This window comes from Aythya marila (assembly GCF_965140915.1).
Source record: "Aythya marila genome assembly, chromosome: 2".
Lineage (NCBI taxonomy): Eukaryota > Metazoa > Chordata > Aves > Anseriformes > Anatidae > Aythya > Aythya marila.
In genome coordinates, this window is record NC_139043.1 from 35,519,180 (window position 1) to 35,536,573 (window position 17,394).

At 34.3% G+C, this 17,394-nt stretch overlaps 1 protein-coding gene across 1 annotated transcript in view; it reads right to left on the reverse strand.

Moving 5' to 3' along the window:
• SKAP2 (src kinase associated phosphoprotein 2) overlaps window positions 1-17,394 on the reverse strand; it is a 114,661-nt gene that overhangs the window by 74,243 nt on the left and 23,024 nt on the right. The window lies entirely within an intron of this gene.

Sequence of the window (17,394 nt, forward strand, 5' to 3'; positions counted from 1 at the left end):
ACAAAGATCACACCAAGAAAATAACTCATTAGAACGCAATAGATCCAGTGGCAGCCTTGAAACTTAGCTTTGAAGTAATTCAAAAGCAGAGAAAGATGAGAATGCAGAGACCTACAAATTTCCTATTAAAGCACTAGAAACACAGTTTTTATCCATTTTAAAGGCCACTCTGAGGGGCAAAATTTCCTGAAAATATTGTAGCACTCTCAATAGTGTATTTCTTCAAGCCAGAAACTTGAGTTTTGAAATAGATTTTTCTTCCTGCTCTTAAGTATTTAAGACTAAATGACTATTAATTCCTGAAGTGCAATACCTTATAGAAAACAATGTTTGAGATTTTCAAACATTGCATTTTCTAATTAAATTACTAGCTCATCGATACACATAGATTTTTATTTTTGTTGTTCTGAATGCCCACTCAATGAAGAATTCCCAGCATTCCTGACAAACCGACTTTTCCATGACTCAGAAATTGGTACGTCCAATGAAAAATAGCAGATAGTCATTATGTTTGTTTTCCTAAATGCATTGCATTACCTTAAACAAAAATAAACGTTTGTATTCATCCCCAAAATCTAACCTGCTGTTTGAACAAGCAAATATAATTGATTTTAGAAACAGATATGAAAAAAAAGCATATCATGGTGTCAATGAAATGTAAGAGTTCAATACATTAATATTTATAAAGTACTGCATGAATGCAAGTTAAATTAATTCTTTAAGACAAAAAAAGACATTACCCATTTGCATTTCAACAAGTGAAACTTTTCCATCCATTTGACAGAGGCGAGACTATAAAAGGTCTCAAGTTTCTCCAATAAAAGTAGAAATTACATCTCAATATTTCGTCAGAGATTAAAACAGAATTTTAGATGAATTATCTGATACAAAGATGGAAGTGAGGGTGCTGCTTCAAGATCTACAGAAGTAGAGCACTTTAAGACAATTAAATGATTTCCCTGCAGGCAATGTCTTTTCAATCCAAGCTAATGACATCATTTAAGGAGGATGGTCCATTTAACTGAAAGGATCTTTTACAAGGCAGACAGACAGAAGGCAATCCGGGAATGTTTTCAAGGACTTCCCATATTTCAGAATTATAATGGTGAAATGCCTACATCAAAATCTTAAACTCAAGCATTAATCAACAAAATGAAAGACTAATTTTATAAGAAAAATGTAATAAAACTCATTTTAAGAAGTTTTCCCTTCATTATTTTTTCCTTTAAAGGAACCAATTCTCTCCTAATGGTAATTGTGCTGCTTTGGAATAATGATAATACTCAAGCAGCTCAGTTTTAGGCTGCTGTTTTTAAAGTGAAGCCAAATCATTTCTATCACTTGAAAGTTGAAGAGTAACTTTCATAAACTTTTCCAGCAGTTTATTTAATTTAGCTGTGATCTTCCAGATAGAACGCATATATTCTACTGCCTTCAGAACCTATTTCACTTTTGGTAAGGTCTACATACCAGACTTTAAATTGCACCATCGCCTTTTTTGGTTTTTAATTTTATTTTTTAAATAAAAAAAAAAATTCCCCTAAATTGACCAGGAAGGGAAAATGAAGGGTTTTTGTTTGTTTGTTGTTTCTGTAGCAGCAATATAATACAGTGCTGTAACTCTTGGGGAGCATGGGGAGGGAGGTACTATACCTTGTGTTATCTCCATGATTTTTCTGATTCTGAAAACCAGAGAAGAATGTGTTTGGTTTTTTTAATCATTTAAAGGAATACCAACATTTTCTCATTAAAATATTATCAAAATTAAAGCATTATACAAAACTTCAAACACCTTTTGTACTTCAGAAGAAGGCATCAGCTTAAACCCAACCAAATAGTCTTTTTACCATTTACAATAACACTCAAAGCCATGGAAGTTGTATACGCGTTTGGATGACATCTGTTAATAAATGATGTGGTTCTGAGGACAGAAAAAAAAGTTTACCCAATGTCCCTTTAATATCCATTTCAAAATGTCAAAAACTTCAGAAAGCTGGAAAGTGTGAGACGTAATGGAGAGATCTTACCATGTAAGCAGGAGCTAGAAAACAGAGCTAGTCCTGGCGCTTAACCAGATTCCTTTTGCAATCTTGGATAAGTCAGAGCTACTTTGCCTCCACTGCTGCTCTTTGTAAAAGAGAAGCAGTATGCACTTATTTCTAGAAATGCTGTGAAATGTTGTTGGTTTCATTGCATTTAAAAAAAAAAAATAAGAAACCATAGGGGAAAAACATTTCATTTTCTGGCCTGCTGTGCTGCTTCGCTGAATACCCCTTACCACAGTACCCCCACCACCATCACGTTTTCAAAGTAATGTAAGCAATTTGTGGGAAAAAGACAGAAGGGCCAGGGGAAGGTTACAGCATGTATACAACAAGGATGTCACGTTATGTATGCACTGCATGCATTTCAGAGAAAACTGCCTACTTTCTTCTGTGGTAGCTATAGTATATAGTAGCTTGACAGAAAAAAGAAAACCGAGAAAAGGACCATAAAATAGGATTCTGGTGATGAAAAGCAAGATGATTCTGATTATCTAAATGAAATTATTTTCCATGAAAAACAATTTTTGATCCTAATAACACCACCTTCTCCACCCCTCCTTTTTCAGATCAGATACAAATGCCGTTATCTAACATACAAATAGCTCATTGAAAACGGTGGTCGGTAGGGACATATTTCAAAGCCAAGATTTTCCTTCTGTTTGAACATGCACTTTTTTTCAATTCTCACTTTCACTCAAAGAGAAAATATCACCTGTAAAAAGTAAGTTTAGTTTAAGGACTTACTTATATAACCAAGCTTTTATCATTCTACCTCTTTCCCCACATCAGAAACTTGGAGGTGGCATAACGGGTGCCACAACAAAAGAAAACAAGTAAATGTGCATAACCAACTTTCAAACACTCAAAATAGTAGGATTCACCACCTATGTATAAATTCATACTATGGCAATATTAAATAATTCTTTCAAGTACTATTGCTATGAAAGCTTCTACAGATAACTGTGTCCAATATCACAAACTATGCTGAATATTAAGGCCTAGATATAGTAATATGAAAATAGAAATAAATAAATGGTAATACAAAGAATAATACTGCTGCATTCCTAACCAGTGGGATTTTTTTCCTGAGTTGACAGTTGTATTTTTAGCAGAGAATGTGATTTCTTTGGGCTTCAACTGACATGACAGATTTAATTTCAACCTCTACTACACACCTCCTGTAGAACCTAGGTCCTACACTAGAATATTTGCATATCCGCTTACATACTGCTTCTCCCACTTCTTGTTTTTATCCAGATTCAGTTCTCTGAAGCATGGACAAACTCAGATTAAACACACATACATACAGTGTAGAATTATAAAGCTGCCTTGATCCAATGAAAATAAGATGACAGATGAAACATACGCTTGTTGGCAACTACCTAGCTTTCAGTTCTTTTTTTTTTCCACACCAAAAAATAAATCAGCCTCAGACTATGTACATAAACTGAATTGCTATAAGCAGTCAATGAATGACTAGTAACAGAACTGTACCAACTTTCATTATAGAGGTTCCTGCAAAAATATTTGCATCTACAATAGCTATGTTAATGCAGTGTCAGATTTCCTCATGTTTCCTGCAGCTCTCTGAAAACCAACATACTTTGACAACAAATTCTTGAAAAACACCTGACAGAATTGTGATAGAGAGCACTGCATGGAAGCCACTCTGTGACAATGAAGATCTAGAGGACAAGACTCCAGGATCAACTTTGTCATGTATTATCTCCACCCATATATGCCTTCATATTACTACCAAGGTCCATTTCTGTGCAAAATTAGAAGTATATTCTCTTCGTTTAATAAAATGACTAATCACTCTGCTAGTTGTTCTTAGTTCATGAACAGTATTTTATTCAATTGTCCATGTATTTAGCCAAAAACACATACTGACTAAAGATGTCATTTCTAGGCATGGAAGGGAAGCACAGCACACAGAGATAGCTCTGTTCAAAATCACTTAAAAATCAGTGGTGTATTAGTTAGAATAATCTTATAGATGAAAAAGCTAACATGAAAGTCATGAAAGCTGGGACTGACTCTCTCAGTCCCAAAGGATCCATGAAGAACTACAGAAGCATCATCAATGTAAGTATCAAATCAAAAGGACAAATCATGGCCTCATGCGTACTACAGTGGGAACCAAAATAACTAGTTACATTGCAACCACATCCTTCCTTATTGTAATGCTTACCATAAAAAAAACATTGTTCTGTTTTAATTCTTAGAAGGCTAGGGGAGAAAAAAAAAGATGCTCCTAGTCTAAGCTAGTCAATTTGTCAGTTTTTGAGGTGATTATCATTCTTTTAGCTTGTTCAGTCATTTAAAATCACAAACGTTGTAGTCATTTTGATTCAGTAGATCTGCTTTATATATAAACCTTTGTGGTTTGTATTTGTGATTTTTCTTCACTGAAGGTAATTTTTAATTTAATATCTGAATTGCAACTAACCAGAGAGAGAAAATATGTTTTATATACATAAAGAAGAGAAGACACTCATTATACAACTTGGAGAAGAAGAATCATAGAACTTAAAAAAGACTGGCCTAGGGATTTAATTGAGGTTCAGATACCCAAGGCACTTTACAAAACATAGCAAGCAGCTATTTGGTAGCAACATAGTATGGTATGATTCAGTGCACCTCATTATTATTCCCTAAAAAGGAAAACAAAAACAAACAAGAACTCCCACAAAATGGCTGTTTCCAAAGGACAAAGGCAATTAACACGAAAAGAGAAAAAAAAAAAAATGCAGTGACAGTGTATCGGAGTGGCAAGGGAATTCAAAGATGCCATCCACATTAAGGTATATTTCCCAAATTAGGTCTGAAAGAAAACAAGAACTGTAGATTCCTCAGACCTGTTTAAAGTTAAATTTACCCCAGGTTGAAAATATCCTAGGAGCACAAAATGACTGAACTAATTTTCCTTCTCCACACATGCATTTATAAAGGTAGAAAACCTTCTTCTAGATAATATCTTGCAAAAGGAAAATAAAATGCCACTAATATAAACATGGCAGCAGTGTAGTTGCAGCACACAGTCTATCGAAAATAGCCGTAGTCATGCTGCCTTCAATCTTTGTATGTTTCGTGTATTGCACATCTTAAAACATACATTTATTTCTGCCTACCTGGAGCTATACAACCAGAAGTGATCTGTAATAAATTTATACATAGACTTCTTAACGTAACCAAGAGATGTTTCTAAAGAACATCAAAAAATAAATAAGAGATTCTTTATATGCAGTGTGGTTACATTCATACAGAAGCCAGTCACCCAATATCTCAATGATTGTTAATGAAACTGAAAGCCTAATTAGCAAGATGAGGGGACTAACCCCAGTGTTCTGGCCCACCTCCAATTTGAATAATTGGATCCACCTATGCAAAAATCCCCCTTGTCATTTCAATTAGGTAAGATATTCCTCACATCCTGCTCTTAAATTGCTTGGTATTGTTTAGAGTGCCATTGTAAAAGCTCCTGCATTCTGCCCTGGAGATAGTTACATTTTCACAGTAGCTATGTGGCAATTCCTATGTATTTTAGTAACTGATCAAAAATCTAGTGCTTACAAAGGTTCTCTACAGTGAAAAAACAATAAATGCTAATTCATTATGTATTAGAAAGAAGCATGACACTAGTGTAGAACACATGTAACACCCCAACTAAAATTAAGTCATCCAGGTGTAAGCATCTCTTTGGCAATTCAGCAGCGTAACAAGCAGCCCCACCTTATCACATTGTCATAAAACCAAGTATCTCTGAAATTAAGCCAAAGCTAACAACTCTCCCTACAGTCTGTAAAATCCTTCCAGTATATTGAAACACTCTTCTAAAAAATTGTATGTACATACTGAAAATTTAATATTTGAGAAGTCGCAGCCCCCCAGAGCCTCCATAACAGTTGCACCCATCTCTACATCTTGCTTACTGCCCACCCATATGCACACCCCATATACCCATTCCCCATATTAGGCAATGATTCTCCTTCACCTCTTTCAGTTTCTCTCACCCCCCTTCTCCCCACCCTCAAAATTCTCAAAAAAAAAAAAAAAAAAAGAGTCTGATCTTTATATTTTGATTTAAAAGTGTTTATCTGGCTAAAAAAAAAAGAATTCCTAGCTGGAAAAAAAATAAATAAATAAAAAGAAAAACAAGAAAAAAATTAAGACTCTGATAGGTTTAACTTAGAGGGACATCTGGGGCTTATTATTGTCCTGCATATCAGACAGCTTTCTTCCTTTCCTCTTCTAGCTCTGAATTGCCACTGAAATGGTTATTAGTAAGCAAACTCCTGGATGCTTATGTTAGCCAAGCTAGTATGGCCCACAGACCTTTTATTGTGCACTCCTGCTCCAACTCTCCGGAGCCCTTAAAAGATACAGTTTTAACAAAGTATAAAGTCCACATGAGAAAGAGCTCCTCATTGTTTTAGTTATGAAAGCTAGAAGATATCTTTTAGTTAGGAAAATATGCACGCACATACCTACATCAAAAATTCACATTAACACCAACTGTACCATTTCATGCAACATTTCAGTAACCACATCAGTAATTTATTGCTCCACTATAGCAGTATGGAAACTTCCACAATAAAACACAGGAGCGAAAAGAGCTGTAAAACCATAAAAAAAAAAAAAAAAAAAAAAAAAAAAAACTTTGCTTTTTTTCTTGCCCTGCCCTCCTAGGACTGTAAATCTCAGGCTTTCTTTTTCCTAAATTGTCTTTTTTCAAGGATTACCGGTGTTATAAATACCTTTGCCATCTCCTGACTAGACAGATTTTCTTCTGTAGACTCACTTCCTGTGGGAAATGTTACATTGAAAAGTACACACACACCATGTATTAAAATTGCAACCACTGTTACACTTCTGTTAAAACATTAAAAAAAATATAATAATAATAAGACAGCTTTCACTTTATCACCACCTTCCATAAAATGAATATCACTCTTGCATGGGAGATAGTAATATACATATCCAAAAAGCTATTTCAAAATACAGTAGAAAATAATTTCCATTAAGTAGACCTGCTGGGGAAAAAGCTGCACACACCAATGATTAAACCTAAGTGTGCATCTGTCCTTTAAATACGCATAGCGGTAAGCGCTGACACGCAGGAGCTCAAATCATGGACAGCCTTGCTGCAAATACAGGTTTTCACCAGGCAATACTAAATTAAGAAGTACCTACGATAAGTTTGCAAAAGACAAAGGAAAAATTGGTTGTAAACTCTTCTGCATTGCAAAGATTTCTTTTGTCTGTCAATCAAGAGGAAAGTATTATTCCACCATCACAAAAGGAAAACCTTTGGAGGCAGTGTAGGTCTGTGTGTTGTGCAAATGTGCAGTTGCTAAGAAGCAAATATGCTTCTCTTCTAATCAAATAGCCCAGCTCAGCAATGCTGCTGGCTTGGGGCAAGAAGCAAATTCCACCAGCCACAAACTTAGAAACAGTCTTGAATTATTTGTTGCTGACCGCTGGCTGAACCCTGTCCTGATGAGCACCATCACCATTAGCCACTTCTCAGTGTATTCCATCAACCGATGGCAATAGCAGCATGCTGCAGCTCAGGCTACAAGAAATTGATCAAACAGGGTAATGAGACTATTTCTTCATGGAGGTTATTTTAAATGAATATAAATATTTTCTTTCTACATAATTTGCCACAAAAGGTCACTGAACTCCCTGCGATTCTAAAGAAAAATGCTGTAGTATCCCCTTTATATATTTGAGTTAGGATATAGCCAACAAACAATTCTGGGCATTTTTGATGATCGTGTAAATCTTAATGAGGTGGCATCCCAGACAATTGATTAGCGGCAACGTTTTATCTTCACATTTAGTTATGAACAAAAAGAAGATTTGGTGCTATTTTTGAAAATCATGATATATCAACCCCCTTAAAAATCTTTCATGAGAGAACAGATTTTGTGAAGCTGAAGACTTATACTTTTGCTACTATAATAGATCACGTATATTTAGCCATACTTACCATACTTGGCTTTATAGCAGCTTCTATAGATTCTTTCAACTGAACTCATACATTAAAAATACCCACTTTGTGCCAGAGTCAAGTTGCTGATAAGGAGACCCACGTTCAGACACCTTGTCTTTCTTCCTCTTCTTTAAAAGACAACTATAAATAGATACCAAACGGCCCTTGGAATTTAATTCAAACCAACTGCTACAAAAACCTCACAGCAAGGTCTTCTCTGCCCCACTTAAGATTTTTACTCCTATCATTTCCAGTACTGAGAAATTTCTCCAGTGCCGGGAAGGAACAATAATATTGATTTAAATAACAATTTAATTGCATTTTATTAACACAGACATTACACTAGGGTAGTACTAAGACTATGATAAATAAATAGCGCTGATGATTTTCTACTTTTAGGGCTAATAATATACACATTTTCCAGTAGGCCACTAAACACAACTGTTCAGTGTTTGAGAGTTCAGCGTTAAACAATTGAACAATTTTAAGAAAGTACTTTTAACACAGACTGCTAGAAGAAAATGCATATTTACACATAAGGATGAGTGTAACTCATTCATTTGAGACATGGCACTTGAAAACAGTGGCTCAAATAAAAAGACTGTAAAATATAAAAATTATTAAGGGATTGTTTTAAAAACTAGCCTTGTCCTGATTAGTTAACACATCAATAACATATTAAAAAGAGAAGGCTTTGGATTTTATTTTTTATTTTTAAAATATCTAAAATATTCAAAGCTTTTTTTTTTTTTTTTTTCTTCTTTTTTTTTTTTAAGCAGAATAAAAATGTGTTATCTGGAACTCTATTCTTCATATTGTGTTGGGATCCTCAAGCTTTTTTTTTTTTTTAATATGAATGTTTCTGAACATTACAAGAAATAGAAAAAAATGAAATAAATAATGAATAAATAAATAATAATAATAATAATATTAGATCAAGATGATTCTCTCCCTGCCTCACATCCCCATTAAAATACTGTTTACAGAGCACTCTTCTGAATCATTAATACTGTCTTGATATTTTGTTTGTTAGTGAAACACATCTAAGACTTGAACAAAAGAAAGGAACTCAGATGTGTGTTCCACTGAGCCATCCATTTATAGATTTTTATTTTTTTTAAAGGAAAAGTTTACAGCAAAAATAAAACTACAACTAATAAAAGGAAAGATAGCTCAGTTGGCTGGTTCTTCCAAAACATAACGCTTGTCACTTCTGTCCCACAGACCCTTCAAATTCTTATAGATCATTTATACTCTCTTTAAAAAATGAAGTTTCCAAAAATGAAAGAACAAATTCTACAATCATATTGAACCTCTAAAATAAACTGAGACAACATGCTAGTGCTTCTCAAGAAGTTCAAAAATCATGACAAACTATTTTAAAGATGGGTGGAAGATGCCAATTCATACTTAAAACCTTATTTTTCTTTAGAGAGGAAATTCCTTATTAAAATAAAAATAAAAACCCCAAGCACAAGTGGCCCTTTACAACATCAATAAAAAACAATATTCATTTATTAAAAAATAAATTAAAAAATCAGCATCTACTAGCAGAAGACATCTCATCAACTGACATACATTTGACAAAAATCAGTGGAAACAGCAAAGAAGCCAATGCAACTTCTAGTGCCAAGTAGCCAGATGGCACTGCTGGAAAAATTATATCTACAGACTGGCAGCTTGATCCCATGATTATTGCCCAAGGGAGGAGGAAGAGGAAAACAAGAGGTATTTCAGTGTGATGGAGTAAATCAATTATCACCAGCTCACTATGGCATTTTCACATTATTCTTATACCACATTCTAAATATCGCTGAAATGAATGAAGACACTGGAAGATTCCAGCGATCTGAGACGGAAGAAAAATGTATGCGATATAATAAAAAAGCAATACATACTTAAATACGTCTCGATCAGTTTCATGACATAGTCCATAATATTTCCAAGTGAAATTTGCAGATGTGTTTGCGGTTAACAAGAAAAAACAAACTTTCTGTTTTCCAGGTTTTATTTACTGCTTTAAATCCCAACCGCTATGCATAGAGTTTGGTTATGTATAGAGACTACAGAAGAAATCTCTGCATTTGCCAATATTACAACTACATTCTTCTGTGTATTTTCCACTCTTAACTTGCAGATGTATTACATAAATACAGAATAACCACTTTGCTAAAATATTCCCAAAAGCTTTGGTCAAGAATGTTTGTGGTAGTCTCACCAATTATTTCTCTGTTAAAACACAGTATTAAAGCTAGTTTCTGAAGAAGCTATTAGAAGAAGATAAATTACTCCATTCTTTAATTCATATAAGAAAAGCTGTTATAGATATCAAAAAGACAATCTTTCCCCCCACCGCCTTCATATGCATACAAACTCAAATTACTGAACACAAAATAGAAGTGTAAAAATGTGTTAGACTCTGCACCTGGAAACATGCATGGTTAATTTTTTTATTTATTTTTTAATTGGAATTCAATGACAATGCTACCATTAACTTCTTTCCCAGGCAACTGTAATATTAAGGCCCATTTCCTGTATCCATGCTTGAGAAAGAGTAATTTATCTGTTATCTAACAAAAAGGACTCAGACCACCTTCACTCCACTTGTCTCCACATTCTTATCTTACAGCACACCACATACGCACTACAAACATCCTTCTGGCACCACTCACATTCGTTCTATACTCATCCTTCGCCTTGCCTCTTCAATACAAAGTGACAAGGCACAACTGTGGATACATGAAACACATAAATTAATTGCATCTTTGAATACACATCGTATCTTCTCCATACAGAATACAGAAACACAAAAGTCGACAGTTGAACAACAAACAAAGAATTTGTTTCATATGAAGACTAGGATATCACTGGAAAGTTATTACCAGGCTGAGATGTACTTGTACATTGAGGCTGACAGAGTTGAATATTCAGGAAGAGGCCAGGAAAATCTTGTTTAGACCACAAGAGGTTTTGTTCCATTTTACAGTACAGGCTCATTCATAATGCTTTGCCCAAAATGGGCCCACAGGAATTTCTGACTACCAGCTGTAGTGAAGACAGGGATAATATCCTGTTGGGATATTACCTTTCATTATTGTGATAGTGGTTAATAGGTTCTGACTTAGGTTAGTTAAGAAATTGTAGTAATAATTTTAGTTTGGAAAAAAGTCAACATTCAATATTTTGGTCTCCCACTCTACACTTAATCCTACTTTGATAAGTAACCCAAGTGAACACCTACAAAGAATTACTGAGCAAGCTATTAATCAAGCCAACACTGTCTAGTGACAAATATCTAAGGGAAGTATGGTTCCTGCTGCAAATTTTTAAGCAATGGACAATGGTCACAACATCACCATTTTAGAATGACAATAATGAACTTGCCCATGCAGTGGGTATTGTAAAGATTTGTTTTGCAATGGGTTGTTTCCTGTGTTCACAGCATTTTGATAAAACTTTTTATGATATAGTCTACTTTGTCATTCAAATTTAATCTCAATTTTAACAAATATTAAACCACTGCAACCTCCTCTTTTTTTAAAAAGAAACAAACGTGCATTCAATGAATATCTGGATTGCATGATACTTGAGAGTAAACAGGTCCTTTTTCTACTTCCTTAAGCTCTACAGATGGACTTTGCACCTCTACAGAAAGTACTAATCACTTAAAACACAAAAATAGGAATATAGGGAAAAATCCTTTTTCTCTTCTTTAGTGTTGATATACATACACTTCCATACATACGATGAATTAAATATGGGCACAAATTCTTAATCATCAATACTGAGTTTAAAAAAAAAAAAAAAGCCTATACCAAACTTATTTTTTTTTTTGCAAGGGTATACTTTTTTCAGCGAGCTCTTACATCCAGGCCGTGACATAGAAACACAAAGTAGCACACATTTTACATATTTCTGCAGAGAAACCACACAACCCATTATGTTTTTGTAGGGTTTGTTCTCCTTTGAGATGTCTGGGGATACTGCATAGCGTATGTTGACCCACTGCCTTGTCTTACTAGGTAGACACCAGCAAGGAAAACATTCCCCTTGCCTAGAAAGCAAAGCAGCAACAATCTGTTGGACTTGCTCACCTCTGGAAGGGTGCTGGATTATCACCCACCCCAAAGTGTTACTGAGGTAGCACGAAGCAGTGTTCTCATCTCTGTTTCATGCATCTGACTGGTCCTGGGAGGGAAGGAGTAAGGAGCAGAATGGAAGCTGACTTGATACTGTTGTTTAGCAGGAAGAAAGCGGAATTACAAGGAAATCACATGGTAGAAATCTGTTCAGCTGAGGAAAGTGTTAATAAGGTCCTAAACCCATAACTGAAAACCTTATCCCGTACCAAGGAAGTTGAAGGAAAGTCTTCCTGCTTCCTTTTTATTTCAGATTCATAAGAACTGATCTAGAAAACATTAAGCCAACAAGCAACATAAAATAAATAGAAAAATCTATTGCATTTTAGCCTCCTGTTTTTTACCATAATATTTAGATAACTTAAATAAAATTATGATCTAATATGAAGAAGAAATGGCTCAAACACGTTATTTGTTTTTATTGTGGATATAGTCCTGTGTAGTGGTGGAGCATACATGGCTGTTTTGTTATTGCTCAGTCACTGAAGCAACATAGATGAAATAAAATGAGCAACAAACCATGTCATTTCTCCCATGGGAGAAAGGTAAATGTTAAAAGAACACAGGGGTTTATTGTTTAATAGGAAGTTTTTCATCATGATAATTAGAAGTTCAAACGTTTTAGTATCATCAATTTGTACACACTGTTAACCTACATGGTATCATTTTTAACTTTACCATTGACTTTAATAGGGCCAGAATTGCACTTAAAACTTCTGTTCCCTGACAGAAATTCATCCCTTCTGTTCTACGCAAATGGTTTAAATCAAAATTAATCAGATTAGATTTCCATATTTTAATGTACTTTATTTATTTATTTATTTATTTATTTTAACTTCATGCTTCTCCAAAATTAGTCCTTGCTGCTATATTCACTGCTATGGATCCTATAAACAAACAAACAGCTTGGTTGCTTGTTTTTTTTCATATGATTTAAACAGCAGTTACATTTGGAGAGTTAAAAAGCCTCTTCTCAGTCTCTAAATATATTCATGACAAAAAGAAAAAAAAGGAAGTATACCATTGTCATGTCCTTTATGGACAGAAGAGTCAAATGTCAAGAGACTGACAAGAAAATTTTAGGATATATCCTCCTGCTAGCAAGCACAAGGCTGCACTTGGACAAGCTGCCTGGGCAACACTGTGCAGTTGCACCATGAGAGATTTTTAGGAAAGATGGGACAGGTGTTTGCCAAAAAACATCTCAGGCATGGGAAAGGTGATACATTGACTTTACTCAGAGGTTCCTCCTAACCAAAGGATCTTCTTTATAACTTTTGACTATTATTTCAACAGGGTTAACACCTTCTTCTCATCTATTAAACAGATTTGAACCTGGGAATTCATACACATGTTCCCACATGCACCAGTATCCCCTTCAGCTTGGGAATACAGATTAAAAGAAGAGACATGGGTTTCAGTCATAAACTGAATTTGTAAGATACTCTTCATGTTTTAAGCTCCTGCTTAGTATGTTTTACTTTGCATTGTGTTCAACTTGTATAGATTTCTATTCAGGATGACATTATTCAAGTGTTCCTCTTGCCTAGAAAGCACTGAAGGCTGCAGATCTTCAGATTGTCCACAAGTGTCTCAGCGAAACTAACTCCCTGACATTATCAGTCTATTTAAGAATTTTCTACTAAAAAGCATATTTTATTCATATGCTATAGTCAAGTAGGATAATTTGAAGAGCATACAAGTCCCCAGACACATTTTTAATACTTCTTTCATCTTCACATGCTCAAGGCAACATTTCTAGACCATCCACAGAAATGAAGATGACCTAAATTATTTTACCAGCATTCACTGTGATCTTTTTAGATCTAGTAATTACCAAATCACATACTCCCTTCAGAGCTAAATATAGACGGATCTCCTTCAAAAGCAGTAGGTTCACCCACCGTAGTTACAAAAATGAAGTCAGAAAGAGTGTACCTTCAAAATAATAGCATCATCGAGTTTGATGCTATTATTACAATCAAGTTTCTATACAATAAAACAAAAGATTGTACTGTTAAAAAAAGAAAAAAAAAGATCCTAAAAGACAGTTGTACTATTCAAGCGTAGGAAAGTTCCAGTTTGGCATAGATATGGAATCTAGATTTCCTATCATCCCAAGAAACCTGAAAATTTAATGAAAATCAGTAATTTTTCCCCCTTAATACGACTTTTTCATTTAATTGATTTCATTTAATTATCATCTCAACTAAAAATAAGCTTGTCACCAACTTCATTTAAAATTTAAAGTAAACTAAAGTTTAAAGTAAATAAAGAAATGAATAATTTCACTTTTTAAGTATTTTGGTATGCTTTGGTTCCTAATGTATCTAGAGATATATTTTCCACTCCATACGTTCTTTAAAATACAGATAGAAGGGGAGTAAGAATTTACAAGACGTAACGTTGTTACACAACGTACTATACAAAAAGCTGTCATTTAAGTTGCAAGAAACCTAGTCATCAATAAGTGAAAAAACACCCCGCTCAAAAATCAATTATGTTGAGTCTTTTGTATAGAGAAGTAGTACACCTTTCAGGCAACTGGTATTAATGAGCAGACATGGCTATAGAATCTCCATCTGTTTTTCTGACAAAGCTGTGACTACTCCAGTCTCTCATTGAAATTCCATTAATCTGGTGCACCAAGGACCAATGCGAAAATCAAAACTCCATCTAACCCTTTATCAGCTCACAATAACCTACAAGTGAACTCTGCCTGTTAGCATACAGCAAGTTATGATTTTGCTATCAATCAGGCTGTTAGCCAATAAAAAAAAAATCAAGTTAAGCACAGAGTGCCTGGCAGTGCTGTTTTGTTTTGTCTGTCTTGGTTTTGGGTTTGTTATTTTATTTGGGGGTTTTGTTGTGTTTTATCCCTCTTCCAATTTCTGTAGGGTGTCTGGACATGTAAGCCTATGCATCATTCTCCTTCGTTGTGATTTAATTGCTGCCAGCAATCAAGTCAAAGCATCACTGAAGTGTGCTTGAATTTCATTAGAAGATATAACTTATGCTACTTTCCTACAGTACCTAATAAACCATAAAGAAACCAAAACACATATGGCTTGAGGGAATAACTGGAAAATTAGGTGGCCATTTGGGAACTGAGTGAACTTTTGAACCAGAAGAACAGAGAAAAAGAAATATTAAAAGGAAAGACAGACTTAGAATGCACACAGAGACGTGGGGGTTTGACCTTTTCAGTACCTAGAAAATTACATTAGCATTATGAAAAATACATATCATGTTTAGAGTTTATAATCCATCAAAGTTTAGATACTTTGTTAGTGCCTACCATAAGGTAAAAGTCAAAAGGACAACATAACAATCAGATTTGACAAAAGGCCTTTAGGTGACCTGTGCTAATTTAGTTATCCCATACTTATTGTTAAATGGATTATCTCTCTTGTAATTAATACACCATTAGACAAAGGTCACACAAAAACTCCAGGATTTTACAATGACTGTAATGCACACGTAATACACTAATTCTTTATCTGTTATCAAGCGGGTGCCTTCACAAATTATGTTTTGACAGTAACACGGCAAAGCCCAATAGTGATACTTTCAGAAGTCATACAAATCTTGCCGTCTGTAACTCAAGCATATAAAGGTAAAAAAAAAAATCCATTTTATTTTAAAAAAGAAAGCAAGCATAAAAGGTTTTGTATAAAAAATATAAATGGACTCATAAATAAATAACACTTCTCCATTTGGTTACTACATTTAGGCCCCTCTATTAATGCCGAGAGCCTTGATCCTACACAAATGGGGTTTTACACCTGCGCACAGCCCTGCTGAACTAAACTGGTAACTGCATAAGACCAAACGTCTGCCTTACGGATCCAGCTATTTGACTAGGTTTTAAATACGGTGCATTAACAGACTGTTGAAAAATAAAAATACAGTATTAAGCTTCAACAAACGCAATCATGCCTATGAAAACAAAAACAAATTGCACCTCCGAGATCAATCCCCCTCTTATAAGATTCCCCCAACACAGACTTTCATACATAGTCTATGTGGCTACACTTGAATGATGGACTACGTATGTTAAAATCAAAATGCTTTTGAATGGCCAGGATGTCATTCCAAGGGGGGAAATAGCAACATTCCTATAATAAACGTTAAGTATTTACAGATCAAGATGTGCCATCTTTTTTTTTTTAGCTTTTCCTCATGCTGAGCTTTCACTAGATAACTGAAGAGAATTTATCCAAAAATTTAGAATGAACAATGAGATAACATCTTAAATGTAAGAAAATCACACCTACCTTGTTTCCACCCAAAACCGTAATGACTTAGCCAAGATATTGCTGGGTAGGTACTATACCTAATATCATAATTGGAGCTTCCAAAATGGGCTAAAACTCAATTAATCATCTGTATAAAATCATATGGTATTTCATATACTCTTGTATCAGCATTCTTCAGCCATTCGTTATTTGTTTTTTATGAACGTTACTACTTTTTTCTTGATTAACTGTTTTGAAACAACTACATAATCATGTCTCCTATTAAACAGTCATACGATGTTGTCACATACCCTTTATGCAATCAGTACCATGTTATTAAGTTACAATTAGAAATAATGTTGAGATTATGTTTGTAAGCAAAAATAAATAAATGGAAAGTTGCATTCATCTGTAGTTTGGAAAATTAGCTTCAGTTTTCTAAAAGCCATATTCAATTTGACTGATAATTACATTTCAACAAGAAAACAAAAAGGCTTGTTTCTGTTTTTTTTAATAGAAGGTCACATTGCTAAAATGCAACAAGCTCAATATAAAAAAGTGTGATTATTATTGCTACACATTTTACAGAGTCCTGGATATAAAAAAAATTGTGTTATTCTGAATCAGTGGTTAGAAGGTTTATCACTTATGCATGTACTTGACTTATCCCTGTTCTGCAATAGACATAATTTTATACCTCATAAAAGCAATTTATGTTTCCAAAGGGAATAATCTGGATAACATAAAATGTGGAGTGCTATGTTGCGGGAAGCATATTTTCATTCAGCAATTGTATTTCGAGAAGGAACTGCACAGTTTGATCATCATATCATGTCAGAAAACATCACTCACTAGTAAGTCTATCTAACTTCCACTGCCACAAATTAATATACATCGTTAATTTATTTGTACATATACTTAATTTATTGCTACGTATTATCCGTAGAAGGTTTTTAATATTATGTATACAA